Genomic DNA, 6,000 nt, shown 5'->3' on the forward strand with positions numbered 1-6,000 from the left:
CCTTGTTGTCCTTATTGGTTATTTTAATTTTCTTGGATAGCAAAGCAACTCTAAAATCATAATGTCTGCCTATATAAAAAAAATATAAAACATAGGGTACTAGAGAAATAAACAGCTCAACCCCCCCCCCCCCCCCCCCTCCCTGCATGTTATAACTATCTCTGTCTCTAATCCTGTGTACAATATTAAAAGAACATGGTTGCTAGATTTTCTTCAGATCAGTGCATAGTTGTCAGATTTTTTAAAAGCGAAGCTTAGGGTATGTCCGTCCGTCCAGAACGGTTAGTTCTTTTCAAGCTATTTGCTTAGAGGGTGGTACACCTCTACTCCATATAGGAGACCTCCAAATACCTCTTGGGGCAAAGCGTTTAAAATGGACGTACGGATATTCTAGCAACGATTATAGAGTTGCTAAACTTTCTAAATCGTGACTAACCACTACAGGAATCACCATGCAAAATTTTAAATCGATGGGACAATTAACACCTGTTTAGATTAACAGAAAAAGCTGTCCGTGACGTACAGTCCCTCTAATTAAAGTTCCCAAAGGTAGCTACAAGATGACAGCATTAAAATGACATCATTTTCAAAATATTGCAGAGATTTTACTCTCCACATACATAAATTGTAATATATTTAACATTAATAATAAAGTATACAGAAAATGAATATTATTTATAATTAATTCATAGTTTTATTAGCTTTTCTTTAATTTAGTAGAACATTTAGATATCATTATTGTAAAAAAAATTTACACTCAAAACAATTATTTTTAAATCAAAGTTATTATTTTTATTGAAAAATAATATTTCTTAGTAATATTAGGAAACACTTTAAATTATCATTTGAGACACCTAGCGGCAAAATTAAAAACTACATATAATAGAATTTTATTAAAAATTATGCTTTCATTTACTAAAATAGCTAATTGTTTGTGTGTCGGTTTGTCCGTCTGTAATAAAGTTTTGTTATCGTCAATTTAGGCATGTTAGAATCATCCTAGTGATTTAAAACCCCCTTATTATTATTAAATAAGTTTAAGTACAGCTTAGAAGTTAGACAGATAAATAGATGTTGTCGTCCTTGTGGCATGTTAGAATCGTCCTAGTGGATTAAAACCCCCTTATTATTATTAGATTAGTATAAGTGTTAAGTATAGCTTAGAAGATAGATAGATATAGCCACTGGAAAAATTACACACAAGTTAAGAATAGCAGGGATATAAAGGGATAAGACAATGGCCGATAAATTAATGTACTTTACATCCCCAATGATGATATACAAAATTACCCCTTTTGTAAATTACAATTAGTAATTGAAACGTTTGCATACTCTGCTTAACCAAAAAAGTCTCCAAAGTTCTAAATCCAAGGAATAAGAAAACATTGGGGACTATTGTAATAAACAGCCCAATGTCCCCTCTCTTCCTAAGTATATGTAATGCATGGATATATTGACAGGGAAATTTTTTTTTTTCAATCTAGCTTAATTACATAGACCTCATTTATTGGTCTGTTCGTTATACAGTGGAGGAAGGGGATATGTTATTTTAGCCAGCTGTAAGCATCACTATCTCAAGTCCTCTAAATGTAAGTTTGTCTTTAAACAATATCCTTCCTGTATTTACGTAGTTTTCCAACAGGTTTACTTAAAATTTTGTTTCTATCTACAATAAATTTAATTTGAAAAGGGGTGGTTGTTACATATACTATTTATCGCTCTATATATATTACTTTAATGTTTGTCTTACCGTTTCAGAGCTTTGCTTTTATGGATGTTGTCATACTTGTTTAATAATGATTTCTTATTCGTTGACTAAACAACTTAAGGAACTTTTGTTTGTGGGTTTAATAAGTTAAGTGTTCTAACAATTCAACCACTAATTGTATTATACTCAGCTGTATTTTATTGCAGAGATTTGACACTCTGCTTACAAATATAAAAACTTAATGTTCAATTGTTAGCATTTGACTTTACATTACCGTACGCGGCAATCATGCGTACAGAATAAAAGTATATTCAAATAATATATTTTGCTTCAATAGCTTTGTTTTATGATTAATAAAGATTTAATATTACTAATGTAAAAAGGATATGTTTAGTATATAAATTATTATTTTTTATAAAAAATATTGTTTTTATATATTGTTTAATAGTTAACAGAAATGTTAAAATATAAATTTGAGAAGCCTAGTGGCCAAATTAAAAACTACTTATATTAGAATTTTATCAAGACCTTTTCATTTAGACATATATAGATAGATAGATAGATAGATAGGGAGTTAGATAGATAGGGATATAGATAGATAGATATATCCCCCTCTGCCAATTGTAAAATAACTTTTGAAGATAAATTTGGGTCGTTACAAAGAATACCGAAGTCAAGCCAATATCAAATTTAAAAAGTGTTTCCGCAATTTAGCCGATTTTTTCAAAAGTTCGTTGATTTGTTTTTTTTCTAATTAACCTTTGTTAATTACTTTTATATACTTTTTATATTATGGTTGCTACTCCTAGCCTATAGTTCTCTGTATTTGAAGATAGAAAAAAATAGCTTAAAACACATTCCACGACTAAATTCTAAAACATTATAATAGCCTAAAACCTTCTCTCCTTTGTTATAAAGTATTTCTAAAAATTTTTAGATTTTATTAGACAGACAGAAGCACATCCAGCTACTTAGAGACTCATTTGAAAATATTAAATGGACACCCAATAAAAAAAGATTTACAATTGTTTTTATTTTCTTGAAAGATTTGCTGTAAAAAACAAGGATTTCAACATCCATAAGTAGCGAAGCACCCAAAAAATCATCTAGAGAGAGAGAGAGAAAGAGAGAAAGGGATAGAGAGAGAGTGAGTGAGAGAGAGAAAGAGAGAGAGAGAGCGAGAGCGAGAGAGAGAGAGAGAGAGAGAGAGAGTGAGATAATATATTATAGAAAATCACCAAACCTAAATAAAAAGTATTTCTTTAATGGAATCAAATATACGTGGATATTAAGACATCACTTATTCTTAAGTTCATCCAGTAGGAGGAGAGGGGAAGGCGTATAGGGGTTGGATGGTTATTTTAGCCAGCTACAAGCTAACAATACTCCGGTGGAAGATCTATTTGATAAAAAATACATTTTTCTTCTATCAAAAATTCAAAGACAGACTGACAGACCAGGTAAGTTATATACTGGATGCTTATTTGGCAAGAGCTATATTTACTATCAAAATTAGCAGTCTATATTAAATAGCAGCTGAAAAATCGCATTACGCGTTACAGACAGACTATGATATATAGTGAATTATAGAGTAGCTTCACGACTAAAAATTGAGAAAATATTTTTTTCAAAATAAATTAACGAAATTCTTTTAGTTCATCTTTTATAGAAGGCTTTTTATTGCTTTTTACAAGGGATAGTAGATATATTATTACAGGATGTTGCACCAGATTTTCATGTACTCTACTATGTGATTCTAGTAGCTGGCTAAATTAATGATAACCCCCATCCAATTCCTTTATTACAAGCCTTCCCTCCTACTGGATGAACGAACTGACCAATAAAAAAGGTCCATATATTAGTAAGCTAAACTGAATCAATTGATGACAAATTTTCCCCTGTAAATATATCCACCCATTCTATATCCATTTAAGGGATATATGCAAGGACAAAGGATAGTCTTTCTGGGCAACAATTCTAGGAAAATCACGAAACCTACTCTAAAAACCTTATAGGGTACAGAGCAAAAGAGAAGGTGCAACATACTTGTATTTTGTAGTATTGTTCATTTCAGAAGGTATAAATCATAAGCTATCACCAAACCTCACCTCATTAACCGTCTGTTTTTAGAATCAAAACAAAGGCTTCTTACTAAACAATTTAGAATTAGGGAGATTTAAAAAAATATTTTATAATACTTCCTGAAATTAAAATCTTTACATTTTTTTCTTATTCATGATATTTGTAACTGTTTACAAACAAAAACAAAATATTTCAACAAATTTTTAATCAAAAGCACTTTGATTAACACCTTGATTAACCCCTCGAGGCAGGTTAAAGCAAAAGTTTCAAAATGATTCAATAACTAAAAAATATCTCACTATATAAATCTATAAAAAAAGAAATTGGACAAATTCAACCCTAACGAATTGGATCTTTACAGAAAAATTGAAAATAATTAGAAAATAATCTAACTTATGCATAAAGCTTAAAATTAAATTAATTGTTCATTACTTATTAAACAAGGATGACACCATCTATGAGAACAAAGCTCTGAAACAGTAAGACAAATGGACATTAACACTTGTAGAATGTCAGAACTGAATAATCAGAATATAAATGTATAAGAGTCGAAGCAAAATTGTAAGTAAAAACTGCTTGATAAAGGATAATGTTTATGGACATACTTACATTTCTGGGACATGATTATAGAGTTGCTTCGCTTATAATAATGTACTTTGTTGTCACAGGAATCACATAAAAATTTGTCCATGTTTAAAATGGACATACGGACATTCTGGTAACGATTATGGAGTTGCTACGCTTGCTAAATCATACCTACTACAGGAATTACCTGCAAAGTTTTAAAATGATTGGACAATTCTAACATGCCTATGGACTGACCAATCCTAATTATAGAAAAGCTTCTCTTTGAAAAAAATAACCCTAAAATATAAAATACTAAATTCTATTTGAAGATCTAAGACTTAATCTAAAATAAGCATAAAAAAGCATATATTGGGGCTTTACCACAAAGTTGCCTATCAAGCACTGTTCCCCTCCTTTTTAATTTTTTTTTGGTTACCTTTGCTATACCAAAAGGAGTAGTTCCCCTTTGATCGTTTTCAATTTGCTTTACATTAATGGTAGGGAAATGGTGGGGCTCTGTGCTCTACAAGGCACTTTGGGGGAAATTACCCATATTTTAAATGATTAAAAAAGTTTGTAAGTTGTAATATTTAGAGAAGATTAGTAGTTTTTAGGTTTAATTATTGCAGTACTTAATAAATCATGATTTCAGGGAAGCTTTTTTATTTTACTTCCCTAATTCGCCACTTTCCTCCAACGTGTTTAGCCATTAGATACAAGAAGTTGCCAAGAAAGTCAAAATTAAACTACAACAAATATCATAAAATGTATGATTGTGAAAATACATAGCTATGTAGTTCAGAATTTTATTGCTAGGTGTCGTAAAAACCTTTTTTGAATTTAAATTTGTAAATGAGATAAATATTTAAACAATCTTAAATATTTTTAAAAGTATTACAGCTATCCACTCTTTAGAATTTTTAATAAATTTATTCACTATTTAACATATAATTTACGAGTAGTTTATGATTTAGATAAAATACCTAAAAGTTGTAAAAAAAGCTTTAAGTCTGCTCATACATCTTTAAACTGAATGTGCAGACAAACTCTGACAATCCTTTTAGCATGGCTTTTAGTAAACAGAGCAAAAAGTATTAAAATAATTCTTGAGTTTCTTATCAAATTCTGCTTAAAGTTGCTTTATCTCATCATCAAGTTTAAACTGGAAATCTAAGAAATCAGCTCTAAAGCATTGTTTGCCAGAATAGCCTTCCCTTGTCCCTGGGATATATGACTTTCTTTAAAAAGCGTAGCAACTCTATCCTATTATATGATGTATGTAGTAAGTTTTTTTGTCTGAAGCTTAAAATCTCACTTATAGGGAAGCTTCACATAGATCCCAGGATGGTGCAAAGAAGATCTTCTTTGGTATGGTTTTAAACTATTTTTTTCTAATCCTTCTTTTCTTCAAATACAGAGCTCCTAGGTACTCGGAGCGCAATTGGTGGTTATTCATAAAATATTATTGTACGTCTATTCGTCCGTTAAGATAATGAGCATTATCTATAGACTAGCGGATACGTCAATAGAAGCCTCTAGGGACACTTGGGGAGGGGAGGGAATTAAATATCAAAACCCTTTTTGGTTAAATTTAGATTTTGAAAAAAAAACATTTCCAAGTCAATAAAGCGAGATTCTTCGGT

The sequence above is a fragment of the Acartia tonsa genome, chromosome 7 (assembly GCF_053477335.1).
Source record: "Acartia tonsa isolate MP-2025a chromosome 7, ASM5347733v1, whole genome shotgun sequence".
Taxonomy (NCBI): domain Eukaryota; kingdom Metazoa; phylum Arthropoda; class Copepoda; order Calanoida; family Acartiidae; genus Acartia; species Acartia tonsa.